At 52.7% G+C, this 17,487-nt stretch overlaps 1 long non-coding RNA gene across 1 annotated transcript; it reads right to left on the minus strand.

Annotated features, from left to right (window-relative positions):
• Positions 1 to 10,347: 10,347 nt before the first annotated feature.
• Positions 10,348 to 15,032, minus strand: LOC129537272 (uncharacterized). The gene is made up of 8 exons (XR_008681962.2): positions 14,744 to 15,032; positions 14,222 to 14,579; positions 13,370 to 13,511; positions 13,026 to 13,059; positions 12,660 to 12,759; positions 11,908 to 11,983; positions 11,064 to 11,323; positions 10,348 to 10,742 (listed from the first exon to the last, which is right to left on the minus strand). It is a non-coding gene; the product is annotated as an uncharacterized LOC129537272 (long non-coding RNA).
• Positions 15,033 to 17,487: the final 2,455 nt, after the last annotated feature.

Here is a 17,487-nt window from a genome sequence, read left to right on the forward strand (position 1 = left end):
AAGGATTTGGGGCTTCTGCAGTTTTCCAAAAGTAGGAAGAAGAAGAAAAATTGCTGTAGTTATTCAGGTGGCCAGGTGTGGAGGGAGCAGACCTGGGTTCACAGAGAAATGAGTCCTCAGAGCTGACAGGCTTGAGGGGCCAAGCCTCACACAGACTGAGACTTGGTGGGGGCAGGTTTGACCCCTGACCCAGCTGCTGGCAGGGGATGCTGTTCACCAGGTGGAGGTGAGATCAGGGGACAGGTTCTTCTGCTTTACTGCCCTAAGGGCCCCAGAGCTCCCAAATCAAGAATAACTGAAAGGAAAACATCCAGATTTGTAATCTGCTTAGACACCCCGACCTGTCCTGAAAGCAGTGAAGAAAATCTGCCTCTATGGCTGACTGGCAAATTTGCATGCTCCATTTTGGCAATATGTGGATGGGTGTCCAGAGCTCAGTGTCTAGGACACTAGGCTGCAGGGTGGGGCCTCTCACCTCCTTTTCCCATGCCCCACATGCTTCTTCTCCTCCCAGAGCTTCTCAGGAGATGAGAAGGCTTGCTTGTAGAGCCATGAAATCCCACAATTTCAGGGGATTTCAGAGTCCTTGACCATCAGGTTAACAACTCCTATTTGGACTCATCAGAGAACTTAGTATCTGGAAAATTCTGAGACCAAATATGGTCAGTTAGGTCTTCACTTTTTTCTATTTAGCTGATAACTGGGTGCTTACCAGGTCCACCTCCTGTGAGAGGACCCAGGTTACTGCTCCTCTCTCACCACTGTCTGTTAAGGAGTAGGACGAAGGGCAGTGGGGCTTTCTTAGGAAGATGCCAAAGTGGCTGCCCTCGGCCCACTTTCCATTCTTCCTCCTTCTGTCCCCACCTCAGCCCTAGTTATAGGAAAACAGCCTCTACCTTGCAGGGGCAATTAAGGCCAAAGCGCCCCCACCCCATCCCATCTTGGGGCGGCTCTGAGTCACCCCTTTTTCATTCTGGGCTACTGTGCAAGGCTGTCTCGGCAGGAGTGGAGGTGAGGGCTTAATCCCAAATTAACTGGATAATAATGAGTAACAATAATGAGAAAAATAACCATGAACTCCTGAGCCTCTACCATCCTGGAAAGTTCCTCCTTAACCCACAGGGGAAGCCCCCGCCCCATCGGACTCGAAAGGACTGGTCAGAATGCCCGAAACTCTTCTGGAGCGAGGAGTCAATATCCAGGGACCCTGTCCTTTGAAACAATAAAAAGGAAGAGGGTCAAAATTTCTACTCGTTAAACCTCTTACCTCTTCGTCAACCCGTTAGCTCCTTGGCCCTTGTGAGCCGGGATCCTGAGCTCTGATGTGAACCAGCGGGTATGAGGCTCCACAAGTTGCCGCGGCTCCAGGGAGAGAGTGCGCACTGCAGTGGGACCACATCTCCTGGGACTGGGGTGGCTGGAGAAGTCGTGACGGAAGGATTTGCCTCCGTTACGCACTTCGAGCCCGACTCCGGACGTATTTGGGACTGCGCGGAACACACCAAGTCCTATGTAGGGCTCCCTGGCGCTGGGCCAGCGCGGAGGCCCCCGACGGCGCGCATCCCGCGGTGCTCGGCTGGGTATCAGCACTTTCGCCTCCCGGCTGCGCGCGGGGTGGAGTTCTCAGTGCGGGGCGCTGGCCTGGTTGTGGGCCGGAGGACAGGAAGGTCGCCAGGCCGGGAGGCGGCCGAGCCGGAGCCGCAGAGTTGGCGTCCGGAGGAGGGTCAGGGGTACCTCGGGATTCCGCGCGCCTCCAGCCGCATCGCCGACCCGCCCAGCCGCAGGTTGGCGCCGCTGGGGTGGGATCTGGAATCCTGAGAGGGTCTAGCACCGAGCCTCGGCCCTCTGGAGGCGGGAGCCTGGCTGAAGGATTAGAAATGAGGCTTTCCAACCCGGCAGAAGCGTCCGGAAATGGAATTTTCGGAGCGAAGGGAGGTCGCAATTACAAGGTGACCCCCTCTTTCCCCGGGACGCCGCAACGCCAAGGCCCTGGAGGTGCACAACCTCCGTGGTCTAAGGAGAGGAGACGCGGTGGGATGGGGGCTCCGTCCAGCCTCCATCTCAGGGAGCGACTCGCCCTGAAAGGACTGTTGGCGACCGCGCGGACGGAGGCTGGGGCGGGGCGCCCTTTCCGAGGGAGAGTGGTGTTCTCGCTCTCCGGCTCCGAGGGGGCGTGGGTCCTGGTCTCTGGGTCCCCGCGCTCAGCCGCCCCTCAGAACAGTCCATTTGCTCCCTCCCGGCCTTCCACGCCACTTGCCCCCATTCCCTGGCCTGGGATTTCCCCTCCCCTGCCCTTCCTCACCACAATTTATAAACGAACTGGCGAAACCTGCGGGGCCCCAGCGGAGGGGCACCTTTCTCCTCTCGAGCCGGCTGATTAATTAATCAGAGCCTTAAGGAGATCTAGGAGTTGTAAGAGGCGGTTTAGAACGAGGGGCCGCTCATTAACCTCCCTGTGAAGATGGGAGGAAGACGCGCCCGGCCGCCTCCGAGGCCCCTCTGGGTCCTTCTCAGCACGCGGGTTTCGGCCTTTCCACCTGCGCGCCGCGCTCCCGCTCCCGCTTTCCTGCCCGGCTGCTTCACTTCGCTCTTTGTGATCCTCTATCTTCTCTCTGGCCCTTCCCTGGTGGCTCAGACAGTAAGGAATCCGCCTGCAATGCGGGAGACGAGGCCCCTTTCTTTGTGTCTGCTTCTGTCTACCTGTCCTGCTGAATCTCGCGCCCTTCTCCGTGCCCAGCCTGGACCTCAAGAGAACTTTAAGGTCATGGCGAGTGGCCCCGGCTAGCGGCTGTCGGCGTCAGCTCCCCGGTCTCAGACGGGGCACTATAGGCCTGGCTGGAGCTGAGGAAGCTGGAGATCCGGGCAATATACCCCTCCCCGACCCCATCCCTCCAAGAGGAGGACGTTTGTGAAGGGAAAACAGATCCTGAAACTTTCGGCTCTCTTTCGGTGTGTACAAGGCAGCAAATGGCTGAAGATCCAGGCTCCAGAGGAGTAAAGCTCCATTTCATTTTTATTACAGACACACAGACCTTGCACATCCTTCTGCGTGGACGAGGGTGCACACAAGAGGTGGGGACTGGGTGTTGTGGGCTGCCTGTCTCAGTCCTGGGGTGCTCGACCCCTGTGAGCAGGTACCTCTTGTGGAAGGCTATCCATGTGACCTCCGTACACACAATTGTTTGTCGGCTCCTTCAATTTATCTTGTCAGATACTCAAGTCTATTTCACTGCCTCCCTCAGCATCGAATTTGTGGTACTTGTATGTGAATAGTGAAGGAAATGGCAAGCCACTCCAGTAGTCTTGCCTGAAAAAATCCCATGGACAGAGGAGCCTGGTGGGCTAAAGTCCAATGGATCGCGAAGAGTTGGACATGACTGAGCGATTTAGCACAAGCACAAGTAAATAAAAAGTTCCTAGCATTTTGGGGCTCACTTGCCCATACTTTAAAATCTAACAACAATAAAAGCTGTTGCTTTCCTTCTCCCCATGGGAAAAAAAAAACACTGACACAGTATTCAGCAAACCCCACAGTTTCAGAGGGTTTCAGACCCTTTGGACCCCAGGTTATGAACTCCTAATTAGATCAGTTAAAGAAGCTAGTGTCTGGAAAATACTGAGACCAAATAAGGTTAGTTAACTCAAATCTTCACTTCCCCCTGTGGCTGCTGTCTCGGTTTGCCAGGCCAGCCTTCACCTTTAAGAACACCGGTGCAGCGGTGCTTGTCTCCCCACCACTACTGGCGGGGTCTGGGTTCCCAGTATAGCTGGTCTTTCTTCCCTCCCTGGATCTGTATGCTTGAGAAAGTGTGGAGAAACTTTGGTGGGGTGCTGGGGCAAAGCAGATCTTGGACTCCCCAAGAGTGGGACCAACTGCTGGAGGGATACCGGGCTTGAGCAGCCTCCCAGGGAATAAGAAACATGCTGGAACTCCTGGGAAGGGAAGGCTGTTTGACAACAACCCCCTAGATAATGCTGTCTGTGAGCCCAGCAAATATTCTTTTGTGTCCCTTATTGATCTACCTATTCGGTTTTGTTGGATATCCCAACTCTTTATGGGGCTGGAGACAGCCAAGGTTAGAAGCTGGGGTGGGGAGTGCAGTGGGGGATATTGGACACTGAGCTAAAGGGGGAAGACATTTGCTCCCAAATATTTTTGTAATCCTTAATAGGAGCCAAGCAGCAGGTGGCCCCTGACAAGCCTCAGAGACCTCCTAGTTTCATCTAAACTCACTCATGTTTGAGACTTGTTTAGACTTTATTCTTTCTCTCCAGTCTAGTAATAATAAAAGCTTCCTGGCCTTCTCTTGACTCCTTTCAGTTGACCAAACCATACTTCCCAGAAGAAAAATCAGGTTTCTTTGGGGTCTGGGAGGTGAAGAAACTTCCTTCTTCTTGGACGATGTTCAGACAAATTAAGACACCTGGAAATTATTGACTTTATTGCACTCTCCCGCTACACACACACTCCACCTCTCAACTGCCTACACATTTCAAGCAAATGTGACTGTGGGCAGGAAAGATCCCAACCCACTCCTGGTTGCCCCTCTCTGAGGTGGCACAACCACCACCTACCAGCCGCAGCAGTTCTGGGCTGGAACAAGCAGCCAATGGTTGGCTAATAGTATTCAGACCCCTGCCTGAAAATAAAAGAAAAAATAAACCATTTTCTGCTTGGGACAACTTAAACTGAATAATTCTGGCTGTGAACACCTGACCTAAATGCTTTTAATCAGAGCAGAAGAAATATATGCCTGTTTGTTCTCTCCTTTACTAATTAAAAAAGCTAATTGGTGTTCTTAAAAACTTCCAACTGAGGGTCAGGAGCCTGTAGTCATCTCTCCTCCCCTCTTCACGCCCCTCTGCCCCACCCTTCCCCCCACAAGGCCATCCCCACCGTGGAGTTGGCCTCTTTCTGACAGACAATGGGAGGGGGATGCCCAGACCATCTGGCTCCTCCCCTGCTTGGGGACTTTGGCTCTGAAAAGGCAATGCTGTCATTGGCCAGAAGTTCTTGCGCAGCAGGGTTGTCCCCCTTCCCAGGCCTCTGGACTAGTTTCTGGGAGCAGAGACTTCTGGATGGCTGCAAGTCAGCAAGGCTAACGGGTGGGGGGAAGCTCCCACTGGAGCCCCAGAGCTCAGCCCAGCGCTGGGCACACAGTGGGCACTCAGGAAATGTTTGTTGAACATGGAATGAAAGTTCGCACCAGGCAAAGATCTGTGGCTTGTCTGGGGAGCCTCTGAGGCTGGTTCATCAGGGAGCTCCAGGGCCTCCTAGCTACCCAGGAAACAAGCAAGACCTGGTTTTTCTCAAGCATTTCTCAGATGTTCTGTTTTAATTTCAGCTTTCTGGGGCCTCTGTTTCTTTTCTACCCGTTCTCTAGGGCAGGCTCTTGCTCACTGCAGCAATGGGAAAAGGCTCACTGAGAAGTCAGATGAGAATATACCACCACTCCCCAGACCTTTCCCCCACCAGATCCAGATACTTCAGACTAAAGAGAGTTTGAACCTGAAATGAGCCAGATAATTGCCCCAATTCTCTGTTCCTTATTGAAGAGGTAGTTACAGGCCAAGGGGTTCAAGGGGCCTCACTTTTATGGACATGGCTGTAAGTCAAAAGAATACATTATACGTATACAGGCTGAGACGCACACCCTCCAACCTAGACAGGTTTTCTGAGAACAAAGCAGACTTCCTCCTCTTTCCCCGGTTCCTCTCTCCTCCACTTCTTTTCTCCTCCTCCTCCTGTTATTAACAGTTCCTCCTTACTCTTTGTTCATTAGGCATTGTGCTAAATCCTAGACATGTTGTACATTAATTAAACCTTACAACAATCCAAAGAGTTAAGACTTCCAGATTTTGCTGATGCAAAGAAACTGAGTTACTTTTCCAGGCATGAAGCGTGTGCATGTGTGTGTGTGTAAAATAATGTTGATGTGATACTGGCAGATCTGAATGCTCAAGTGGCATAATGAGGATGGAAATAAAGAACAATGACAATGAAACGATCTTAAAAGTTTTTGAAACTTGGAATATTTTCATAAAATGCAGTTCCTCCTGCCCTGAAATGAACAAAGAAGTGCTGCAATTAACTGGCTAATTCCGAGCCCCAAATGCTTCCCCTTGAAATGGGCGGATAATGAGGCCCACAGTATGTTCGCAGTTGAATTCGCCTGATGTTGCTTCATTCCCCCCCAACTTTTGCAAATCGATTGGGCAATCACAGTGAGATGCGCAGACGCTACCCGCACAGACTCACACACACACACTCACACACGCAGGAATGCTGACACACACAGACCCGACTTTATCCTGCCTCCGGAGTCTTTTATGACTCAGCCTAAGGAATGAAAATAGAATTTGGAGCAGAATAATGTGCCCGAGGCCGAGTGGGGCGCAGCTGCTCCAGATGTGCACTCAGTAATTAGGCCTCCGCGAGAACCCTTGCCTGTCTGGGAGAGCAGCGTCCCCCGGGGCCCAGACCTGGGCAGGCGCTGCATCCCGCAGTCTCCTCCATGGTAGCATGTGCCCTTTGCCGCTGTGCCCCAATGGCCCCCTCGCCCCTCTTCTTCCCCCCCTTTCCCACAGGGGAGTCTCTGGGAATTCTGTCCAAAGACTAACTTTGGAGAATCTTCTCTTAGAGGGCTCTGCAGTATAAAATGATATCTCTGCTTTGGGAGAGATCAACCCCAGTTCCTCCCAACAGCCTCTTCTCAAGTTCTGGATGTCTCTGAACTCAGGCTCAGAGGGACTGGGTCCTGAACAGGCCTCTTTTCCCTTAAGCGTAAGTGAAAGTTGCTCAGTCGGGTCCGACTCTTTGTGACCCCATGGACTATACAGTCTATGGAATTCTCCAGGCCAGAGTACTGGAGTGGATAGGCTTTCCCTTCTCGAAAGGATCTTCCCAACCCAGGGATCGAACCCAGGTCTCCTGCATTGCAGGCAGATTCTTTACCAACTGAGCTATGAGGGAAGCCCCTCTTTCCCCTTACCCCCTATAACTGGTCCCATTCAAGCCAAGGAGCCAACTGCCTACTCGAAAAGCCCCTCTCTTTGGGGTTTATGGGACAGTCTTATATCAGGCATCTTCTCTTAGTCATGGGTTCTCTTTTACAGCGTGATCAGACTTTACAATATCCCTGTCTAGTAGGTCATTTTCATCCAGGCCTTCAAAAGCCTAAAGGACTTGCCCATGATCAGACACAGCTAGGGAGGTGACAGCAGCTTTGAGCTTACCAGTGCTAGAAGCGAAGGGGCAGGACCTGTCTTGACTCCTGATCCTAGCTGAGTCACTCCTATGTCTGTCTCCAATTCCCTACGTGTCCCCCCAAATCTTAAACCCAGGAAATACCAAACTTCCAATATAGACAATTTCCAAAGTCTGTTATTCTGGAGATTCATCTTTGCTTACAAGAAAGACATTTTTGCTGGGGCCATTATAATTTGGAATAAAAACATTACATTCCGAGTAGAGGACATGTCCTCCAACCCTTCTTCGCCATTCTAAATAGCTGCTCTGATTTGGAGTTAACCACTTAATTTCTTTGGGCCTCAGTGACTTCTTTTGCAAGTTATGGGAGGGGGTTAAAGCTTCTGGCGCTGCCCCTGAGCCGACTTCCGGAAAGATCAAAGGAGATTTGGGCTGTGGAAGGCTCCCTAGAGTCGGGGATGGGGTAGGGGGTTGGGAGCGGATGGAGCCATGATTAGCTGTGGATTCCTTTCCTAGCCCTCACTCGTTTAATCGTGTTTCTTTTGCTTGGCAGAGGGCGCCAAAGGCGACGCGCCGGCGGCCAGCTCCCGGCCAAGCCCAGTGCGTCTGCAGGCCCCTTCATCCGGCGCGGGACACAAAGCTGCGGGAGGAGGATCTTCTTCAGCGCGGACTCAACACCAGGCCGCCGCCTAGAGGTCGGCAGCGGCCACAGCTCCATCCGCCAGCGACCTCAGAGCTGCTTCCTCAGCCGACCCAGAAATTGGGGTGGGCAGGGAGCGAATTCAGCTCGGGTTTCAGGAGCACGGCCTCTGGCACCTTTGACTTGTCTGAGACAGCCCCCGCTTAATGAACCCTAGGAAGGGACGCGGACCTGGAAGGCCCAAAAATATTTATTCTTGTAATTCTAACTAAATGGGAGGGGGCGGGGGTGTCTCAGTTTCTGTTTCTTTGAGGATCCGGTGTTGGGCATCTGGTCTACACTGTCTCATCTCGCCATCCAAATTGACCACTCTCCACCAGTTATGCTAGAACTCTGCTTTATCTTCCAGGAGGGACTGGAGTAGGAAAAAACCTCCCCCAAATCTAACAGCTTGATCATCTACATTTTCAGTTTTCAGAATAACTGGGAAATGGACGTGGTTTTGGAAAACTGTTGAGGGTGAAAAGAAACATTGCCTAAGTGGCCTTTACTCAGTGACAATCAACTAGTGTATGAGAGACATTCAGGAGGTTGCTTGTTGGCACCAGCTCCCCTGTTGCTGGGTATCTGTGGTGAGCATTTGAAAGTTGACGCTGGAGCCAGGTGACCTCGGGATGAAAAAGGCTACCCAGCGTCTGTGGTTTTAGGTGCTGGAGGCCCCATGCAGAGTTTAATTTTTAAACTGAAATCCATGGCCAGGGTTCCTGGGATGGGGTAGAGGGAAACCAGAAAGCCCCCGAAAAGTGTGTGCAAAATTAGTGCGTGCTCAGGTATGTCATTCTAAGGCTGTGGTCTCTTCCATTTTTCCGGATTCCACAGAGACTGAGGTCAGCAATGGGCAGAGAGCCAGCACACTGACCTGTCTCTACCCCACCTCACCCCCACAACCTGGGAGGACAGGGGTGGGCAACAACACTCTAGAATGGTGTGGAAACTGCCGCCCCTCAGGTCTGCCCTTCTTCTGTCACTAATAACTCTCAGAGGCAAATCTTCTCTGATAGAAGGAGTGACTGTTTAGTAAAAAAAAAAAAAAAATGTACAGCAAGACATAGGGCATATGCTGGAGGGGCCACCCCATGCATATCCTGGAATATGAATGTTGGGATAGAAACAAGTTACTTCCTGTCTTCCAGCTGTTAATGAGCTCCCAGCTTCCTCCTTGTTGGTGAAGGGGAAGGGGCCAGAGGGCATTCCCCACCCCTTGCTAGCTGAGGCAGAGTGGGACTGCCTGAAGCAGAGTTGGCTTTTCAGAAAAAATTGAAAACTGTAAGCCACAGCCTCGTATTTTCCCTGTCCATGCCACTTTTAATCAATTTTTTTTAAAGTCCGCAGTAATGCTTTGGGGCCTTTTCCTGGAGGGGTAGGTGGTGGAGTTCATGAGTCATGCAGGATCATACCTGTGTGTCTGTGCGAGAAGGTAAACATCAGTGCACCAGACCCCACCTGCGTCTGCGGCCGGGCCTCAATCCTGTACACAAACCTCCCCAGAGCCTGTTAGACCCGAATCCTTGGTTGTTTTCTCTTGTTTTGTTTTGTGAATAACTAGTGAGGCACGCTGGAATTCCTTTGCTCTCCCACCCTGAAGCGCCCTGAACCAGACCCCTTCATCAGACAAAGTAAGCAAGAAATCAGTAACTTCACTCCCAGTTATCTGGAGCCCAAGGTGAAAGGGACTTTTCTCAGTTTTGGTTCACACGGCTGAACTGCCATTCCAAATACGGATTCCACAAAGTTTGTAAAAACAAAACAAACAAAAAAAATGGCCCAGGGCAAAAAAGAACTGTGGAGAGGATTAGTGGCGGGCTGGGTAGTGGTCGTTTTTGTTTGATTTTGAGTATTTTAGGAAAGCAGAGAGAAGCCGATTTGGGACACTATTAGCCGCTGGCCGTCACTGCCACTCCGGCGAAGACCGGCCCCTCCGTTTCTCCTCTGGGTGCCCTTGCCCGACTCAGCCCCTCAGACCTTCTGACTCTCTTCTCCTCCTTTTCAGCAAGTTCCTGGCAATAAACAGGGAGGGGCAGGGCAAAGATCTGGCGGCTAGAGCGAAAAAAGGAAAAAAAACCCGCTTTCGGCGGAAAGATGCAAAGAACCGAGGTCAGGCCGTGGCTGGCAGTCAGAACTGTAACTAGGAGGCCCGGCGCCTAGCTCTGCTCGCGAGGAGCGGGGAGGCGAGCAGAGGCCTCGGTGCGTTTTCTGGCGGGAGGTGGCCTCCAGACCCCGTGAACGCCGAGCGGGGCGGCGGGGACCGCGGGCCAAGTCCGAGGCCAGACCGCTTCTCTCCACGCGGACAGCGGCCGCCCGGCGAAAGAAAGGGGCCGAGAGGGTGCTTCCGCGGCTCGTAAATTTGTTTCCCCTTCCTTTAACCCGCCCCCGGCCGTCTTTCTTTTCAGGACAGGAGGGGATGTAAACCATTTGAAGTTCATCAACACGGTGAAGTTTTATTGTATTTCCGGTCCCCAAGATTTATACCCGGGAGGGGGAGCGGGCGGCCCCGCAGACTCCTGCGCCCCCTCGGACTTCCCCGTCTGACACGTGGCCGCTGGGACCCTGGCCTCCCGTACGAGGCCGGGAGGGAGCCGGGCCGGGCGGGACAGGACCGCTGGCTCCGCGCCTGCCGCCCCTTCCGACGGCCGCTCCCGCCGCCACCGCCGCCCAGGTAAGTCCGCCGCTCGGCCCGCGCGGCCGCCGCCCGTGCGGCGTGTGCGCCCGGGCACCTGTGAGGGCGCGGGGTCCGGAGGTACGGAAGTGGCAGCAGGGAACATCAGTGGGGGCCGGGAAGAGAAGGGTCCAGGCTGAAGGTCCAGAAGGAAGGAGCGAATTTCCCGGTTTCATCTGTGAATTCAGAATGGGTTGTTTTACCTGGGACAGCTCTGCCTCTGCGGAGAGGGGCAGGGTAACTTCCTGGAGGCTGCTCAGGTCAACCCCCTTGCCTTTCCAGTTCTGGGCTTGTGTTTGCGCCCTAGCCTTCCTGAGACTTTCTCACGCTCCGCTTTTCCGCTCCCGCTCCGATTGTCAGTTTTTCTCCACTCTCTTGTCTGTCTGTGTTTGTTTCAAAGTTGGGGTCTGATGTAGGGCTTGAGGATTCGGCTTCTTAGAGCTATCCTGGGTGACCCTGGAGGATAGGCGCTAGACAGATGGTGACCGCACACATACCTTGATAGCAGTTTTAAGTTGAGAGAGAAATCTTTTTGGCTGTGGAGACGTCCAGCTTCAGAGACAGAGGCTGAGAGGCAGTGACCAAGCAGGTATATCGGCTCGGCCCTGCCCAGGCTGGGCCCAGGGTCCCCTCTGACTAGAGCTCCTGAGAGGGAACAAAAGTTCCTGGAACCTGAGCTACCAGAACCAGCTGCAGAGGTTTTGCCTGGAGTCCTGCCTCCAGTTCTCTGGACTTGTTGTTTACTAGCAACTGTGTTCTGTTTGGGAAGACATAGAGAAAAAGGAAGTTAGCTGGCCAGCCCTTTGGGCCCACAAAAATGGCTGCAGGGGCCTGTCCCCAGTGAGCCCTTGACCTGGAGCGTGAACTGGAACTGCTTAGTGAATTAGGTAGTTTCATGTTGTTGGGCCTGGATTTCTGAACACAACGACATTAAACCACCCGACTCACGGCAGTTACTGCTCCTCGCTTAGCTGGAGGAGTGGAGGGTGGGTGGGGAAGCATACTGAGAACTAGTCTCACCCTTGCAACACGTGAAGGGGTATGGTGTCCCTAATCCAGGAGCAGCAAGAATGTTCCCCAGAGAGGAGATCGGGGCTGCCCTAGGGTGTTTTCCCGCTTCTGTATTCATTTACACGTGTGTTGGGAGGGGAAGGGGCCACTGAAGAGTGTTCCACTCTCCAAAGGCATCTTTCTGGGCTGTTCTACAGAGCCAGAAGGATCTGAGTCAGGGCTTCAAGCTAACTACTTGGGCTACATTCAGACTTTCCAAGGAAAGTCTCCCCAACTTGGCAAGCACTTGATTTCAACATATTCACAGGATGACCTTGAGGTCTCTGTAACCTTTTGCTGGGTGGACAGGGCTCCACTTCCACAGGAGGCTTCAGGTGTCCTTGAATAGGGCTCAGCCCATCCTATTCTGAAAGGGAAACATCAGGATCTCTTGCAGTCTCAGCCTCCAGGCTCCCAGGGTCCTTTCTAGCCTCCCCCTAGTGAGACAGGGGTGGGTCCAAAACAGTCCTCCCTTCCCTGGCCCTCAGCTGGCCTCTTCGCAGTGAGTGGCCAGGGTTCCCCTGTAGACCCTTGGGCTGGGCTGTGGATATCCCAAGTCTGGAGGGCCACCCCCACGTAGAGGGGCCTGTCTTGCAAGCTAGTGGGGACCCCAGACTGCTGGACAGTTCAGCCCAGACTGATGGAGTGACAGGAGATGGGGAGGGGGCAGGGGCGAAGCTGTGATACCCTCTTTGACCCCAGCCCTCTCTAGGCTGCTGGCTCTTTGCCCAGGAAAGGAGTGACTACAAGTGCTGGTGGAAGGAGGGGGACAGTCCAAAGCATAAGCTAACTTTTGTTCCCAAACTTTCTTCCTCCTGCTTGAGGCAGAGGAAAGGCGGAAGGGGGTCTGGGGAAGAGGCCCGACCGGATGGGGCTCTGGCGCCGGGGCTGACTGGGAGGGTGAAGGGTGTCTCTGAATAAGGGGCCCCTGCTAGGGTGGAGGAGGTCCCTGGAGACCCACCCTCAGCCTGGAAGGAAATGCAGCCCACTGTCCCGACATTTTCTCGTCCTCGGGTCTGGGTGAAGATGGTCTGTTGCCTTACCTTCCTTCTTCTCAGCCTCTCAGGAACCTGCCCAGCCACTCAGAGCCTGACTGTCTTCCATCCCTTGGTGTCCCTTGGCCACCCCCTCCCAGGAACAGTGCTGTAAAAAGAAAAAAGGGGGATGTTAGAGAGAAAGGAGGAAATAAAGTCTTTGGAAAGCAGAGAGTTTTACAACAGCTACAGGTTTTATGGAAGCAATTCCGTAATAACCTTCTACCTGCTCAACTCCTTTCCGCCCCGCCTGCTGCCCACCCCGTTTGGCCTCCTGGATATATGCTCCCAAAGAGTCAGCCACCCCATGGCCTCCCATATTCCTGGTGGCTGGTAGCTGGGTAGAAATTCCCAGGATGTGATTGGGCCACTGACCTCTTTGTCTGTCCTTCTTTTCACCTCTGACAACCTGGAGGGAGGTTTGGGAGAAGATTTCGTTACTTTACAATTAAAATCCCCATTTGGAGGGTGTGGAAGCACTAAGGGTTGAACCCATGTTTGCAGATCGGATGCAGCTCTTTTTGGAGGCTGTTGTGTGTAAAGGGTGAAGGTTCTGGGGAATCTTGATTTCACCCCCTGGATCAAGTGTCCCCACACCTAATTCTTTCCAACAGTGGGGCTGGACTCTGATCGTGGGTCAGAAGAAAACTCCAGGTGCCATGGGGACTTTCCTAATTTCATTGTACACAGCAGCGCTTTTGTGTGGCTTCTACAGTTACCTGAGAACTTTCACATTCAACTCATCTCTGATCACTGGTCAGATTCATACTTGTGTGAGACACACTTGTGCACGAGGAACTGTGCCTTCATCCCTGTGTCCATCACTACCATGAAATAAGCATCACAGGATGTACGCTCTCCCTGTGGTTTTGGGTAAGAGACACAGTAAAGGATTTCATGGTCAGACAAAAAAGTCACAAAATTTCACAACCTGTCCTGTGCCAATTTGAGGCATTTCCTTCACCTATCAGAGAAATATTTTAGAATGGAGTTGTAAAAGAATCCAGACTTAGGTCACATATGTTTGTGGATATTTTGCTTGAATATAGTGAAGCTTCTGAATCAGCTAATGTTTTATAGCCACAATTCCAGTACACAAATCCTCAAGCTTTTGCCCTATCTATAAGTGTTGATGGTTATAAAAATGTTCACACAAGCTTTGGGGTTATAGATCTTTTTATGTGAGCAGAATTGTAAACCCATATCAAACACACATCTACATATGCACCATTAGATCTTATATACAAATGCCCAAGCACATTTAGTACTATTGTTGGGCAGATTTATTTATTGCATATTCTGTACACAGCATAGAGCACAGCACATTTGCACGCTGGGTTCCCCATATGGAAATATTGATTTGAAATATAGGTACAGGAAACACATCTATTCAAATACGCATGCATAGATTTCAGCTTAGCTTATTAATTAAAAAAAACTTTCCCCCCTTTCTACTTACTGTTTTTCTTTTTTTTTCTTCTTGCTTTCATTTCCTTCCCTCTGTCTAGGTTTTCTCTCTATCTCAGAGTGAAGGGCCCTTCTAAAACAGCCCTTAAACCACAGGCACTCACCGGTTGGTCCTGGTCAGGGCTGGCCTCTCATCTTCTCACCTCGGCCTCCTTCTTGGTTCTTGGCTGCTCTGGGCCCCACTGTGGGCAGAAGCTGCAGCTCTTTCCTGCCTTCCCTTCCCGGAACTATCAGCTACTGGCCCCAGCTGTGTTCAGGCGCAGCTCTGGTGCAGGGGATGGCAAGAGGCTTCGAGAGGGTTTTCCTTCTTTCTCTTTAGGGTTGGGGGGAGGTGGGGAGCAGTTTGGTCTCTCAGGGTGAAGTGACTCCCACTCAAGCAACCCTCTATGAAGCAGCAGTAGAAGTTGGGCTCCAGGGACCGCAATCCTATTTGCTTCTCTCCTTCATTGTGGGTATCATTGTCTGGGAGAGAAAACAAGGTTTTGGGGGGCGGTTCACAGGCCCTCAGAGCACCCAGACAAGGAGCTTCCTCTCAGCTGACCCTTTAATCGTTTGCCTGAGCTGAATTTGAGCTCCAATTTGGAGCAGCAGTGATTTCTAGAAAGCCTAGCTGAAGTGGGACTTACTGCTTGGTGTATCTGGATCCCCACTTGGAGGAGACGAGCTGGGGCACTGACTCCAGGGCTTGAGTGCTGGTTCATTCTCTTCCCTCCAGAGTCACCTCTCCTGAGAAGATGACAAGACCTCCAAAACCTGTCACTTTGGAATTATTCCCACCCTCCAGCTTGTTTGTGAGCAAAAGCTAAGTTTTGGTCTCAGAAAAGAGGTCTGAGTCCCCTCTTCACCCAGCACCCCGGAGCCACCAGGGGTTAGGGGCAACTCACCAGACAGACAGCAGTCCACAAGCCTGTCTGCTGGGACACTCCTCCCTTGTAGGGCACAGGTCATGAGCCTAAATGTTCTTCTTCCTCAAACTTCTTCCCTAAACTAAGTGACTCTCTCAATTTCTCTCTTGTCACAAAGAGAGGCAGCGGCAAAGCTAGAGACAGAATGGCAACCAGAAGGGCGGGAGCCCAGCGTCTGCACAGCCTGGGTCTTAAGAAGAGCCCAGTGCGCTGTGGCTTTGCCATAAATAAAAAAGTCCCTGGCCACAGCCCTCATGTCCTTTGGGGCCCTAATTTATATATTACAGAAAGTCATATACTCAGCCTGCCATGCTTCATAACCCCATTATTTATAGTAGGAGAGGAATTTTGTGTTTTTTTTCTTTCTGAAGAATATCTGTATTACAAGTAAAGCCAACAGCATGGCATAGGTCTGGCAAATGGAGAACAGGTGCTTTTCCATAACTGTGATTCATCTGCCCAGTGCCCAGCTTTTCTGCTAGCGAGTCTGGGGAGCTCCTCCACTTTCCCAAGCGTCCAAACGCTGCTTAGAAGAATTTGCATCGAATTTCTGTTTTTCCACTTGGGTCCCATGGAAAAAGCAGATCTTCACGCTGTTTGGTTCCGGATCTGCTGGGCTGTCGCCCTCAGAGAGCTGGGGTGGAAAAGGAGGGGCCGGACGGGCGCCGGCATTGATCTTTAAAAAATCATTTTGAAATCGCCATAATGTGAAGAAATATGGCGCTTTGCCCTCGTATTTCACACGTAATGACACGCGATGGCTTCATTTGGAAAGAAAAGCGGGCGGGAGTGTGTCTGTGACTGTGTGGAGGTGATCCGCAGCCTTCTGCATGGCAGAAGGGTGCATGGCCAAAAAGATAAAACCGCAAATTAGAATGGTCCCGCTTTTGTTAAAACGACAGGACTGGGACAACCTATCTTACAAGGGCCCAGGGTCGGAGAATGCTAAGAAAATCGGCCCCAGTCTGCCTGAAACCCGATCGGAGAGAAGCGGGTCTGTCCAGGGCCCGCTCCTCCCTGAGCGCCCACACCACCAAAAGCAACAGCACCGAGGGCAGAAGCCGGAGGAGCGACGGCTGGAGATGGGCCAGGAAGCCAGCCGGTGGCCCCGGGGGAGCCCCGGCGCAGGGCCGCTGAGTAGATACCAGTCAAGTGGGCTATTTGGTAGCTCCTTGCAAGAGTCTGCAGGAGGAAATGCGGCGGGAGGGCGGGAGACTGACCCCGCAGGTTCCTAGTCTATGCTGGTGCCCAGTACAGCGTGTTGGGAAATCCTTCGGAGCGGGCAATGCCGGGGAAGAGCGGTCAGGAGAGGCGAAAACTCCCGGACTCACCTCCTTCCCCACTGGGTGGAAGGGGAGATAATTCTGGACCCCTTCTCACAGCTCTGCTCTGCTGACGCCTTAGGGAACTTCCTTTAACCCTTTCTCCCGTTCGGCTCCCCTCTGGGTAATGTTAAGGATCTGTTATTCAATGAAGGAAAGGAGAAATGGCTGTGCACCTCCCTTTCCTCTGACCAAGGCCAGAGAGAGGCCCAAGAAATTTAAAGGAGCTTTGACTAGTTGTACTAGACTCTTTCAGAGGTTCAACTTTCCAGGGCCTGCCTGATGAATCCCTTTAACCTCATATGGGCTCTAATTTCAAGACAGCTAGATTTTAGGACTGGATCTTTGGACACTCAGGCCCTTTTACTCCCTTCTCTCCTCCCTCAGCTAGTGAGGGGTCAGGAGAAAGTCCCAGGCCTACAAACGTCCCAAAGTAGTTACAGAGTCCCCTCCTCTAAAATCCCAACTTCTCCCCTATCCCCTTTCCTTCATCTCCAGTAGCTTGCTGCCGTGCTATTGTTTAATAAACATATTGCGTCAAGGGACTGAGAAGAGGAAACGAGGGCCGGCCGGGTGGAGTGGAGGTGTGTTTGTGAAGGGGCCCGGACCACCTCCTCTTTAATTATGCCCCAGGCCTCTCGGGCCGCTCCCCTGGCTGGGGCTCTCTCCCTCCCAGTGTCCTGCGCTCCCTCTCGGACCCGCCTGGGGAGAGGGCTCCACAGCCAGCGTCCCTCCCGAGGCAGCCCGCTGCTTTCCCTCCGCCTCTCCTCCGCCCCCGCCGCCCCACGTCGAGAACTGCCCCCCTTCCTGCAAAAGAGGGGGGGTGGGGGGCGGGCGGCCGGCAGCTTGGGCTGAGGTTACGTGGCCGCCGGAGCCCTGACGTGATAGCACATTGCATCAGCATAAAACAATCCATCCTCGATATGGAATGCGGTGCGGACGTATGACAGCGAGAGCGCAGCCCCCTCGCCCGATTGATTTATGTCCGAGCTGACGCTTTATCAGGCAGTCGGAAAAACTTTGACCAATCATTTTGCAAGGAGCGCTGAGCCGGGCTGCTCCACTGTACTTTGTTGGCTGAGAAGTTGAGCAGGGGGTGGGGGTGGGAGGGTGGGGGGCTGGGGGGGGGTCGCGTCCGAAAGC

The sequence above is a fragment of the Moschus berezovskii genome, chromosome 20 (assembly GCF_049115385.1).
Source record: "Moschus berezovskii isolate FMDL1 chromosome 20, NW_MosBer_1.0, whole genome shotgun sequence".
NCBI lineage: Eukaryota > Metazoa > Chordata > Mammalia > Artiodactyla > Moschidae > Moschus > Moschus berezovskii.